This window comes from Aythya ferina (assembly GCF_964211825.1).
Source record: "Aythya ferina genome assembly, chromosome: 17".
NCBI lineage: Eukaryota > Metazoa > Chordata > Aves > Anseriformes > Anatidae > Aythya > Aythya ferina.
This window is the reverse complement of record NC_140316.1, coordinates 12,081,540-12,095,102: the sequence shown is the minus strand read 5'-3', so window position 1 is coordinate 12,095,102 and position 13,563 is coordinate 12,081,540. Positions and strand designations below refer to the sequence as shown.

Below are 13,563 nucleotides of genomic sequence, written 5' to 3'. Positions count from 1 at the left end.
GTTAAGACTGGGTGACTTAGTTAAGACCAGAAAGCCTCAAGGAATAACACTGATGGCTTTTTCCACTGCCAGTTCCGAGTTTTTTTTCCCCAAACACTGGATCCACAGATTCCCATGATGTGCAGGCTTTGCTGCGTTTTCTTTCTTCGACGGTTTTTAATCGGCTCTGGTCTAGCATTTGGAAATTATTATTCACACACAACAGGAACAAGGCTGCAGGGAAACACGAATTTCACTGGGCTGCCTGTTTGTGTCTGTGGACACCACCTCACATATTACCAAATCAAAACAAGGCGGCCAGCTTCAGCATGAAGGGGGGAAATGAAAGGGCAGACGGGTGACCTAGAAACGAAGCGGAGACTTTGGCATGAGCTCGAAACTGCAGCAGAGGCAGAAAGAGGCAGGGAGAGAGAGCTTTCCAGGCTCCATTTTGAAAGCAGCTACCAAGTGGAAGTACAGGACACGGTACCTGCAGAAAAACAAGGGCAACGCCTGGTCGAGGAGGTCCTTCCGAGGGGTAGGAGTCCCCCGATTCAAACAGAAGGGAGCCTCGTGCCAAAGCAGAAGGGATGCAGTTATTTAAAGCCTCGGTGCAGGAACCCCCCCCTGCTCCGCGAGCAAACGAGTAGAGAAACTTCCCAAGCGCCCAGCTCTGATAGCAAACACCAGGGCTGCTCCACGCCCAGGATTTACATACCACATGAGATCACGAAACGCATGACTGTAATGGCAAGGGCTTGGCGAGTCCGTAGCCGAAGCTGCAGGGCTCCGAGCAGCGGCTGAGGAACGCTGCAGCCACACGTCTCGCAGCGCGGCTCCAGTACAGACTCACCCTGCCAGTTCTAATTGGTTCGGGGAGGGTGTTAACGAGCTTCTCCTCTGTTCCAGCAAGTTGCAGGCTCCGTCAGGTAGCGTCCGCGGCGCTGGCACAGAACCGACGCAGGCTGCGCATCGCCCCCAGCAGGGCTGACCACTTGCCCGTGGGCCAGGCTGGAGGTTGGCATGGCACTGGGTGGCCCATGATAAATTCCTGGGGATTTGCAGCCTTAAAACCAGCTCCTTGCAACATCAGGCCAAGGGCTTGGTGGTAAACACTTGTCCAGGGCTGCAGAGTGCTGCACCGATGAACCACGCGCTCCCCAGAGCTCCTGCAGCACTGGGACAGCACAGCCTGGGAGCCTGCAGAGCCCCGAGATATTCACCAAGTGACCGTGTACCACGCTGCTGAGACCTGGTCCTATAGGAACCTAGCTGTTGGGGTCATTTCATGTGGTTTTAAAACATTTTCCTATGGAAAGCTGACTTCTCATTGTTTGCTGCAGCCTGTGAGAAGCCCACGCACCCTGTGGCGGAGAGGAAAAGATCCTCACCCTCCGAGCCAGGGCTGTGGGGTTTCTCAGGAAGCCTGGCTTTGTGTGCCACCCCTAACAGCCCTTCACTCTCCCCTTCCAAAATCCACGGCGACACGCTCTGAGGAAGATGAAGCCTGCCCAGGGAACACGAGTCCTTGGGGACCAAGCACAGACAACAGGCTGATCCCCCTCGGGAACCTTCCCAAACCCCATCATCCCCCACCCACGGGGCTGACACATTTCTTTCATTTTGCCTTCTTTAACGTGAAGCCACGGCAAAAACGAGGGCTCGCAGCACAAACCCTTCTGCCCAGACACGCACAGGACAAACGCCGTCTTGTTTGGGAAGACGACGGAAGGCATTCGGATCACGGCGCTGAGCACGAACCCGGAGCCTGAAGAAAGCAGGACCGAGGGGATGGAGCAGCCCCAAAACCACACAACAGATGGGCACAGCAGCGGAGAGCTCCTGCAGGTCGCCTGCACACGCAGGGAAAAGAGTGGCCGGGCGGGAAGGGTTAACGCCCCGGGTATTTGGGGCCAAAACCGCGCTTCTGGGCACCGCCACAAGGTCCGGCGTTCCAGCGGGGAAACAATGCTAAATAAAGGTTACGCCGAGTGGTATTATGTAAATAATTCTCCTCCACAATGAAAGGATAAACCCAGGGCTGCCTGGTTAGTTATTAACTCGGGAGCCAGCGCCGCGGAGAGGAAATCCTGCCGGCTCTCCCTCCCTCGCCATATGTACCGGAGGGCTGCAGATGGGCCCGCAGCTCCCCGAGACAATGCCCAGCACATCCCCTGCCTCTCCCCTGGAGCACTTCCCACCGGAGGAAACCATCTCAGCCCCACCACATTGTCTCCTCCGAGGGCAGCCCGCTCGTCCCGAGTCCTGCCGCTGCCCGGGCTGCGTTCAGAGCCCTTCCTCCTCCTCCTCCTCCTCCTCTCCCCGACGGGAACACGCTCCTCGAACACGCTCCTCGCCACGTCCCTCCACGTGAAGCCGGGCCCGGCCCTTCCCTTCCCCCTGCAGGCTGAACCTGCTGGAGTTTGCCTCCCCGGCACCGTTTCTCCTGCCCAGAATAACTTACTCAACCTTTCTGTCGCCTCCTCCCCCCTCTCCGCAACCTCCCTCCAGCCTTGGCCCCACGACTGAATGCTTTATGTTTGTCAGACAATTTTAAATCTGTCAGCAATTCATCCATCTGCTGCCTCCTGTTTTTTTTTTGTTTTTTTTTTTTTTTTTTAAATGCTGCAAGCAGCTCCGGGATACAGCCTCGCATAAAACTCTCCATGGAAAATGGAGCTGTATCTCATTCAGAAACGGAACCAGCTTTGAGATCATTTCTTTCCGAGGTGTTGGGGCTGTTTCAGAGGCTGGCTTCTCCCCTGCAGCCAGCAGAAAAGCAGCGATGCTATCCGCTCTAAAATAAACATCATGGGAGCGGCGATAAGGGGAAATATTTCAGCTGACTAAGAGCAATGCGGGTTCAAATCCAAGCGTAAGCTGATATTGCTTGTAATTTGCTCCCAAGCCAAAAACACAGACCGGGAGTGAAAAAAATAAAAAATAATAATGGATGGCATTAAACAGCGAGCAGCACACTCAGCGACTCTGCACAACTTCAGCATTTGCATTATTTTTTTTTTTTTTTTTTTTAACTAACCTTCACTTTCACGGATCATAAAGTTAATTTGGAGCCAACTTCCCTTCCCTGTAGCTAGAAGGAGCTGCCATCCCTTACATGTGTTAAGGTTTGCTCCCGAGCTTCAGAGCAGTCAGGGGCATTCCCCACGGGCACGTAGCCACGCCGCCTGCTTTGCTCGCCCCATCCCACAGCCCTCACACCAGGGCAATAACTGCAACCCCTCCACATCTATCCTGGCCACCTTTTGGACACCTCCAAGCCCATCTCAGCCCGCTGGCCAGGTGGCTACAGCCCCCCCGGGCACGCTCCTGGCCTTCAGTCATGCAGCCCGTGCCCCCGAGGCTCGCCGGTGGCCTTGGGAAGAAGGGAAGTGACCAGAGGGGAGGGCAGGGCACTGGGGGCACAACCCGGATTTCTCAACTCCCAGTACAGTCCCGCGTGTGGGTCAGGGCTCACTTCCCAAAACGGCCAAATCACGCATTTCCTGCTGCTGTTCTGCCCTCCTTCCCTTCCCCTCCCAGCAGCTCCCTCCCTCGCCTGGACCAGGCTCTGGGGGCACTTTGATGCCCGCAGATGCAGAGGTCTGCCTCCCCTCGCCAGCTTTCCTTTCAGGAAGCAGCTCTGGTCACACTCATTACACGAGACCCATTTCCATTTTCCTCCACAGCACAAAAATCCAACCCTCAGGCGCCACAGGGTAAATCTGAGGCCTTTGCCACCTGTGTGCCAGGGCAACCCCAGCCATAAGGAGCAATTCTCCACGACTCCAACACGTCTACACAGCAAAGACCCCAATTAAAGCCACACCGAAGCTTATGTCATGGCATCCAGGATGAGAATCCATGGCCTCATGATGCCTAAATCCTTCAGCAGCTGCGAAAGCCTCAGACAGTGCTCACAGCAGCGACTGGGTGCTGCTGCATGTCGTTCCCAGCTCCATCAGAGCCGACCCTGCTCTCTGCTCAAATCTCTCAGCGAGGACTGAAGCGTGTTGCAGCTCACCAAAATGCTGCTGCACGAAGAAAACTGTCCTTTCAAGCACACATTGTCCTCAATTCCCATCCTCATCTACCCCTGCCCATAGCCCACGGACTCCGTTTGGCAGATCGCTGCTCGCAGCCACAAAACGCGGGAGAATCAGCCCCTTGCAAGAGGGAACCCTCGCAGTGAGGGCAGGGTGCTCATGGAGCAGAGACTCTACCAGCAAAGCAATTCAAAGCGTTGAACCACACGCCACCTCTCTGCCCTCAATTTTCAGATCTGTCCATAGATCTGGTTGGAATGAGCCATCAGGTCAGGGCCAAGGAGCGCTGAACCTCTCAAACCCAACACCACTTTGCCACCGCTCAAAATCATCTGCCCAAAGCCCATTCTGGAAATTTTACCCATTTAACCCTCCTTTCCTACCCACTCTTGTGATCTCCCCAGTTTTACATCTTTCCTCCCCTCTATAGAGCCAGAAGATGCCGCTCACTCACACGCACAGGTTACGGCTGATGTTAAGTGGGCTGCTGCCACCGCGACCCACCTGCACCCAGGACTGCATTTCGGCAGAGGAACGTCCCCTGGGTCACCACCAACCAACCCAGCAGCAGGAGAAGCACTGGAAGGCACCAAAGGGCCAAATAACACACGTGCATGTCACAAAACACGAGGACATCTGCTCCGACCAACTCCAGCCAGCGCAGCCCGGAGCTGCAGCGGGGACGAGTCGGGCAGCTCAGCTCAGCTCTATTATTACCACGTGTCGCTATCGGCGCAGCTGCACGCATGCCTTCATCGCCAATCATAACAGAACTGCCTTCAGACTGGGTCTTGTAATTACAAGACACGAACACGGCTGAACCAGCCCCCCTTCGGATTTGGCTCCGGGGCCGGGTACAACCTCCACTCGAGGCGGCTTGGTCCGAATCCAGCCGCAGCCGTTAGCAAACGCGAGGCACTGCCAAGCAGCAGCTGTTTGGTGGTGGCTTGAGCGAAGCAAGTTGACGGTTTCAGTCCAGATCTTGTCGTGAAGAAACGCCCGTCACCTCCCTGGCACCCAAGGTGTGAAGCCAGAAGCATCCACCCTCCTCTCCAGCGTGGGAGCCCCGCCGCGGGAGGCGTCCCTGCACGGAGCTGCGCAGCAGGCCCTGACCTCTGCAGGGCTCTCAGAACCAGGTACGTTTTGCAACTTGGCAGAAACACACGGCTAAATAACAGAAACCACCACCCACATATAAGCCAGAAGAACAAAGTACCAGTGTTTTCCTGCCCCAGACATGTGCATGCCCCATCTCCTCTCTCGCACCAAAAATAGCTTCTACTTTTTCCCTTTTGGCAACAACAAAGTAGGGTTTGAGTGCATTTGCTTTCAATAAACTAAACGCGTTTTGCAAGAGTCTCTCTCATACTGAAACTTACCCAATTGAAGTTATAAAATATTGTCACACGCAGAACTTCCCTTCCCTCCCGTGGCTCCCCGGGACTCGGACTGCAACCTTTCTGCTCTCCCCGCACGAGGCACGGCCTCGGAGCCAGGAGGGCAGAGCTAAGCCCCAGAGCCACCAAATACATTGGTGGTGAAATTCAGAGAATTAAGCACAACTTCATAAAAGCCATCCAGAAGTTTTGTCGCGACTTTCAAAGGAGTTGGAAATACTAACACGGCTGTCCCAACTCACTTCCCTTCCCTTTATGAATTATCATCACCCTCAAACCCTTCTCTTTAAAAAAAAATCACACAGCAAACCTTAACCTTGCTGATAAAACCTCAGCCAAACGCCAAAACTCTCACCCCACGCAGCCGAGGAACACCACTGGAACAACACCACCTCCAAAGTCAGATTAAAAACACCGGATTCAGCAAAACCCCGCCGTCTTCAGGCACTCGAAGCCCCAACCTTTGCTTCGTGAGAATGCCGAGGGAGAGGTCACAGGAGAGTTCAAACCATAAACGCCTGCGAGCCCGGGGAAATACCCGCTGCACAGATCACCTCCAGCACCACGGCCCCTCCGGGGCAAATTCTTGAGCTGACCCAAAACACAAAGTTCAGGGAGCAGACCCAGCCGGGCACAGGCCGGGGCTTCCAGAGGGTTTGAAGCAGCGGGAGGCAATGGGGGGGGTGTTCAGAGGGGTCAGCACAGCCCATGAAGGGGGTTCAATGGGGTCAGCACGGCCCCGAGCCCCCAGCCTTCGGGCCGTGCAGCAGCCCACATGGCAGGCAGCTGCCCGCACCCACCGCGGCCCCACTCTTTGTGCAGGGCCAGGGTTACGGGAGCAGCAGGAGAAGTGGGAAGGGGAAATTCGGAGAATCTGCAGGGAAAAAAAGCATCGCTCCGGCGGCTGGGAGAGGAGCGTACACTTGTTGCCTGCAGCCACCGGCCCTGCTTACCCACCGTAAATATTGACACGGGAACAACGCATCGCCGGGTGAGCTCTGGAGTTTGCAGCTCCCCACATTTGGGGTTTGGGGCCACTCCTCGCCCCCAAGGACCCCGTTTTGGGGGCAGCGGGGCCGAGCCTGGCCTGGGGCTGGATTCACCCCACTCGGCACCGGGCAGGGTCTCTGATGCGGATCCGTTCCCCGGGCTCTCACGGCGAGCGTGAAACCAGCAGCTTCAAACATGTGTGTCGGGCGAGAGCCCGAAAAAATAAAGCAGAATTGAAAGGGATTTTTTTTAAGAAAGAAGAAAAAAAAAACAGCCAAAAAGCACCGCCACGCTGCGGGGGGGGGGGGAGCCTGTCCCCACAGCCCCCCATGGCCGCCAGGCTGCCTCGCGTGGGGGGGGGCTTTCCGTGGGGGGAAAGGGAAAGGAGAAGAGGAAAAAAAGGAGAAAAAAAAAAAAAAAACAGAAGAAAAAAAAAAAAAAAAAAAGAAAGTTTCTTCCCCGCTCAGCCGCTCTGGGTGCACATTTTCATTTTTACGTAACCGCGGCTGGCTCGCCGACCTACCTGCCTGGCAGCCCCTCCGCTCGGCCCCTGGGCGCCGCAATTAGCAGCAATTAACGCTGCTTCCCCCCCCAAAAATAAATAAATAAATAAATAAATAATAAATAACCACATTTCCCCTTACCCACCCCGTGAGCTACCAGCGGGTCCTGCACGGCCGGGCTGCAGCCCACCCCCCTTAAACCCTCCTCCCCCATTCACCCCGCGCTAATTAATTAGCGGGGGCGGCGCTAATTAGCTGAGGGGGGTGCTCTGCGGGGCTGGGCCCCCCCCCCTTTGAGGTGCTCCTGCCTTACCTAATCCCGCCGCCGGCTGCCGCCCCCCATGGCCGCTCCTCGGGTGCTGCCTCTGCTCCTCCTCCTCCTCCTCCTCCTCCTCCTCCTCCTCCCGCTGCGGGGCCGCCTCAGCGGCCGGCGGGGCAGCGCTGGGCGCGGGGGCTCGGCCCCGCCATTTGCGCCGCGGTTATAAATCCAGAGCCATGGGGGCCAAAGCAGCCCCTGGGGGAGCCCAACCGAGCCAAGCCGGGCTGTGCTGTGCTATAAACGGGGCTGCAGCTCCCCTCTCTCGCCCTGCCGAGCCGAGCCGAGCCGTGCCCTGCCCGGCCGGGAGGGAGGGAGGGAAGGAGGGAGGCGGGCAGGAGGCGGGCGGGTTTCGCTCCCTGCACCGCCCGCCTGCCTTAAAGGAGCCGAGGCTGCCTGCAGAGATGGGTGCTGCCCTCCTGGGGGTGCTGAGGGGGGTTTAGGGGGTCGTACGGAGAGGGTAGGGGCAGCCCCCGGTGCCCTCGTGTGGGCTGCTCGCGGCTCCAGACCTGGCCCGGGGTGGGGTAGCGTCAAGGGGTGCCGGCTGTGGGGAGCCCGCCTCAAGGCCTGGCTGTGCTCGTGGTGAAGTTTAGCCCCGGTGGTTCATCTAAAGATGCCCTGTGAGGTTTAAAATCATGGAATCACTGTGGTTGGAAAAGAGCTCCAAGATCGTCTGCTCTAATTATCCCCCTACCACCAATGTCACCCACCAAGCACCACGTCCAACCTCTCCTCGAACACCCCCAGGGACGGTGACGCCACCACCTCCCTGGGCAACCCGTCCCAACGCCTGCCTGCTCTTTCTGAGAAGAAACGTCTCCTCATTTCCAACCTGAACCTCCCCTGGCACAGCTTGAGGCCTTTCCCTCTAGTCCTACCACAAGTAATCTGTGAGCAGAGGCCGACCCCCAGCGCCCCACAACCTCCTTTCGGGTAGCTGCAGAGAGCAATGAGGTCTGCCCGGTGCTGGCTCATGTCCAGCCTTTCATCAACCAACAACCCCAAGCACTTCTCCTCCTGCTCCCCGTCCATCCTCAGCTCCATGAGGTTGGCCCCTCTCAGGCCCTGTGTGCGTGCCAGCAGGAGATGCGACACCCCAAAACCTTGCAACCTCCCTCAACCTGCTCCAGCTTGGCACCACCAAAGGCATGCGTCCCTGCAAAGGTCACAGCCAACCTTTCACAGCTTTTGGGCAGCCCACGTGCCCCTTTCCTTATTTTTTTCCAGTCCTCGGTCGTACGTGTCCGTCTGGCAGGCCGAGCGCCTTGTGAGGCAACGCGGCAGATCAAACCTTCCCCTGGAAGATGCGATTATGCGATTATCTCTGCAGATAAAGGACCGGCTCTATCAGCCTTGCATTGTGGGGTGTCCCTGCTCCAGCCGCCTAGCATTACTTGAGCTGTGCCTTCTTCTTTTTTTTTTTTTTTTTCTTATCTGCAGTGTTTCTCAGGGAGCTTTCATTTAATGAATGGATGGCAAGTCCCGTACCACTGCAAAAAGGCTTCAGACGTTGATTTTACTGCAGCCAGAAGCCAGGCGTTTTGATTCTACTGACCTCAGAACAACATTATAATCAAATGTATTTAAAAAAAAAAAATCCCTAAGGGTTGAACACACTTTTCAGCAGGGCTGCCTATCCCACCAGAGCACAGATGGATTCTTTGACCGCGTTTCTATAATCTGGAAGACCACGGTCCCGAAGGAGATGGGCTGGCATCGCAGCATCAGTACAGGCTTTTAGTAGTGGCACTGCTTTTGTAATAGAGGGGATGGTTTCACCACATTTCTACATCTTCCCCTGCTCCTGGCTGTCCTGTGGGCCCAAACAGAACAAGCAGTGAGCGATGTCCTGCTCTGCACAGAGCTAGCCTCGTTACGCCCCATCCTTAACAACCTTTCCCAGGGCCTCCCAGCTTGGTGTTTCCAAGCTTTTTCCCAAGCAGAGGCGGAGGCTGAGAGTTTCTTTTTTTTCCATGGAAATCCCTGAGCAGCTTGTGGCAGGACCACGAGGTGCCAGGAGCCGTGGCCTTGCCAGGACGAGCCTCCCCAGCACCACACCGAGCAGGGGACACCGGCAGCAAGTCCTGGTGCCAGCCACATCCCTGCACATGAAAGACCCGAGAAAGAGCAGGGCTGCCACTGTAATCACAGCGTGTCTGCGCTGCGAGGCTGGAGATAGCTTACACAGATTTTCCGTAGTGTTTCACTTCTAAGCGGCTGTTGATAGCTATTCCATCAGATAAAATGGTAATGCAGTGCGCCTCTGAAACGGCGCATCAGCAAAGAAGGGGATTTCAGATCTCAGCGGAAAACTGGAGTCCCGCCTCGTATTCTTGTCTTGCAGTGTTTCGGCATTAAACTCGCCTGATCCCCGGCACAAATGCAAGAAATTGGGGCATTTTCTCACTTGGGTTCACCTAAACTCCTCCAGGAAAAGCAGCGAGATGCAAAACAGGAGCCACCCGCACTTTGAAACCGCCCTCCCATGGAAAGCTTCAGGGGAAAGTAATTAAATTTAATGCAAGCTGCAGCCTTTAAACTAAGTCATCCTGTAATTGCCTTTATCAGAGCATCAGCCCACTAGAACTAATGCTCCTGGAAACCACTCCAGGGGAAGGGGGGGGTCCCTCCAGGAATATGCGTGGCCCATGGCAGCTGGCAGGTCCTGAGTTACCAAAGTTAGAGAAAGGCCTGAGTCCTGCAAGCAGTGTGCCTGTGTCCTCAGGGAGCTGGGGCTGAGCAAGGGCAACACCACGAGGACTTCCAGCACGCGGCCCCGTGCTGTCCCTGATGTCCCCACTGAAGCATCACTGACATGGTGCTGAGGGCTTGTGCCAGGGCTGGGGATCACCTTGGGAAAATGGATGCGTCTCCAAAAAAAGTCAAAAAGGCCTCCGTCTCCAAAAAGCCAAAAAGGAAAGATGCCTCTGGTGCTGCTCTGCACAGGGGCTTGCTCCATGTCCACCTCCCCATCTGGAGTCCTTCACCCAGCCACTGCCCTCATTTGGAGCCTCGGTCACGCCAGCGTCCCCGCCGAGTCCCCGCAGCCACTCGCAATCTGCTGCAGACAGCTGCTCGCGCCTCTTCCACGCTCGCTTTCAGGCTGGTGGTGGTTTACAGATGACGAGATGTGGGGATCCCAAAGTAGGTGGCATTCAGCGACATGAGGAGAGGAGAAAAACTGAAATGATTCTGGGTGGCAGCTGTAGGCTGGGAACAAGAAGCAACAGGGATACCTTCGGCTCTGGCAAACGCTGCAGGGCAGACACATCAGGGCTGGTGGGGCTGCGGGGTCCCTGGGACATGCACCCACAAGGGCCACATCTCGTAGGATCAGCAGGGGACCTGACTTTTCAGCTCAGATAAAAGCAGCAAACACAGCCATTGCATAAGAGCAAATACTGCCCTCTGCCCTGCAGTGGGGATGGGCAGCGGAGGGGCTGCAAAATGAGGGGCATAAGGATGTCGGGACATTGGGATAAGGGGACATGGGGACATGGGGACACCTGCCAGCCCACGTTTTGGCCGGCACAGGCATGGGTGCCACCAGGGCAGCTCCCACAGTGAATACCTGAGCTCTCCGGCAGCAATGAATTGCTGCAGCTTTATTAAATCAATATTAATTCATAATCTTTAGCACACAATTACAGTTATCTCACACACAAAACTCCCCACCTCTTCAAATCTCTGATCTGACAGGGTTATAATTAGCTTATTACTGGCCATACATCTGCTAATAACTTTTCCCTCAGCCCTGCGAAGTGAATTAAGGAGCGCTAATAAACCATGGCTGTTAATCCATTTATATGTCTTAGGCTTTTGTCTAGGTACCGAGTTTTAAGATCCTTTAAAGGGGGTTCTCCCTGTCCCTGGCCACATGGCATGGACACCAGGGGTGGCTGGTGGCACAGGCGATGTCCCACTTGTTGCCCCAGAGGGTGCAGTGCTTGCAGGAGCAGGATGTGAGGAGAAACTCGAGGAAGTGTTTGATAAGCTGGGGAACCTCAGAAGATGTAAGCGCGGGTCCCTTTTCCCCGTGCCTTCCTATTCTCAGCCCTGCTGCCTGTGCCTGGCACAAGGCAGAGGGTATTTCGGGAAGGTCTACGGCGATGTGGTGAACCCCCAAAATACCATTTCTATGGGAACAACAGGCAGGAAGGTGCTGGACATGGACCCCTTTCAGCAGAGCTCCAGCACTGCCTGCTCCCCTTCACCACGGAGCATTTCTGGGGCCATTCATTGGCGATAAGGAAAGTGAGATAAGAGATGGCTGGCGGGGGGAGGGAAATGTTGATCTACAACGACGGGCGGTAATAAAGGGCAGCAGAGAGGCACGGTGCGATGTGACGAGATAAAAGCAGATGGCTGGCTGCTGCTTCTAATTATAGGTCCCCGCTAACGAAGAGGGCGCTGATTACACTGACATTGTCCTAGGACGCGGGCTTCTGAGGGAGCTGGCTCCGTGTCGGTGCGCACGGCTGCCCCGATTGGGGGTCCCACATCCTGAGATGTGTCCCCACCGTGGGGACAGCTGGGCCCAGGGCATCATGAGGACACCGGGAGAAGCTGGCGGAGATATTCCCCGTACCAGGGAGGGGACTGTGGATGCAACAGCCACCACTGGGCCACCTCGCCGGGCGCTGCTCCGAATCCGAGGTCCCAGCGTCTGGAGACAAAAGGAAGCTCCTTTTGAGTAAGAAATGCGGTTGAGTCTCATGGGTGAATAATTTATGATGCTTACTGTAATAAGACAGAAAAAAAGCCACATTCAGTTCTGGTTTCATCATATTTTTGGCTATGAGTAAAACAGTAGAAAATGATGAGGGCTTCCCACAGCAAAGCCAAGTGCCTGAGACTGAAACTGGTAGCCAGGCCACTTCTAACCAGAGAGTTGATCTTTTGCATATTTTCGGTCATGTTGGCTCTTTTTCTCCTCCATGGAAGAAACTTGACGTGCAGTTAGTTAAAGCACTGTTGTGTCTCCCTCGCTGAGCTCATCCGGCCAAGCAGGGCGATGCCCTGGCTCACATCCATGCAGGGCAGCCCCTTTCTAGGGGCTGGGGAAAAGGTATTTCCCTCTTCTGTACCCACTAAAACTCCATTAAGAGCCCTGCTTTGGGTTGGAGGAGCAAAAGATCTTAACAAAATATCCCAGAAATGAGCCACAAAACTGAGGCAGAAACGTTGCGAGGTCTGCAGAGGGAGCCGGGCTGAGCGGCTGGCGAGCAGCTGGGCGAAAACGGGCAAAGGCTTAAAAAAAATGAGCCAGTAAGCCTGAAGTGATGTTTGGGAGTCATTCCCTAACTATTCAAACATTCATGCAATAACTCTTTCCAGGTGAAGTCCGCAGGAATTACCCGCAGGGCCTGGATCAACATCGGCGTGGCTGGGAGGGCGCAGAAGAGGCGCAGGAGGAATGGGGCGAGGTGGCGGTGACACGGTGCCCGGTGTGCCAAGCAGCTCGATTTGTTTAAATCGGAGAAACCTTTTGGGGATGGGCCCCCCGGGACTTCCCGCAGGAGGCAAAGCTCACACCGTGCCCGTGCTGCGCACACGCACACCGTGCCAGGCGCTGGGCACCCGGCTGAGGGCGTTTTCCCACGGCCGCGGAGCTGGGCGAGCGCCTGCAGATTTTCCGACTGGTGACTGCAGCAATTTCAAGTCCTGCTTAGCCAGGAGAAGCAGTTGCCAGGGCACCCAACCTTTTGACATCTTAATGAGCAAAGAGCTCAAAAGGAACCTCGCCAGGATTATTTCTTTTTTTTTTTTTTTTTTTTCCCCTCCCTTCTCAGAGGATTCAACTTTTCATCTCCCTCCTTCCAAGCATGAGACGCGAGGATAACGAATGAGCCCGAGGAGTTCAAGCCGCAATCACCCAGCTCCTTCTAGCTGCAAACAGGCAGGAAGCGTGCGCTGGAGAGGAGACGTAATTAGGTGCAATTCAAGAACAGCTCATGAGCTATATTTAACAGAAGGGCCGACTCTTCAGCAAGCAAAAATCTGCGTAGGAAAGGCGGTGGCGGCAGAGCCACCCTCCCCGCAGCCCGGGAGTCCTGCCCTGTGCTGCAAACACCGCTTCGTTATCGGGCCCTAATGGCTGTTCAGCCCATAAACAGCTCGTGGGAGCAGGACCCCTCGTGGAGGGGATGTTTTTTGGCACTCAGTTTTCCCTTCGGTGCGATTAGATTTAGCCAGAGGGAGAACGACACAAGAGGCTCGTTCCTGCTCATCTTTCCTGCCTGGCACAGCCAGGAGAGCCCTGCTGGGCCCCCCAGCGCCACAGCAGCGAGGACATGGAGATGCTGTGCCTCTGCCGAGGGAGGAAAAGCCAT

General features: G+C 55.7%; 1 protein-coding gene across 1 annotated transcript in view; it reads right to left on the bottom strand.

Moving 5' to 3' along the window:
- NCOR2 (nuclear receptor corepressor 2) overlaps nt 1-7,536 on the bottom strand; it is a 223,944-nt gene extending 216,408 nt beyond the window's left edge. Inside the window, exon 1 of the mRNA XM_084539360.1 lies at nt 7,229-7,536. The gene's annotated coding sequence lies outside the window, so the exon portion shown is untranslated. The remainder of the gene's footprint in view (nt 1-7,228) is intronic.
- Between the last annotated feature and the right edge of the window lie 6,027 nt (nt 7,537-13,563).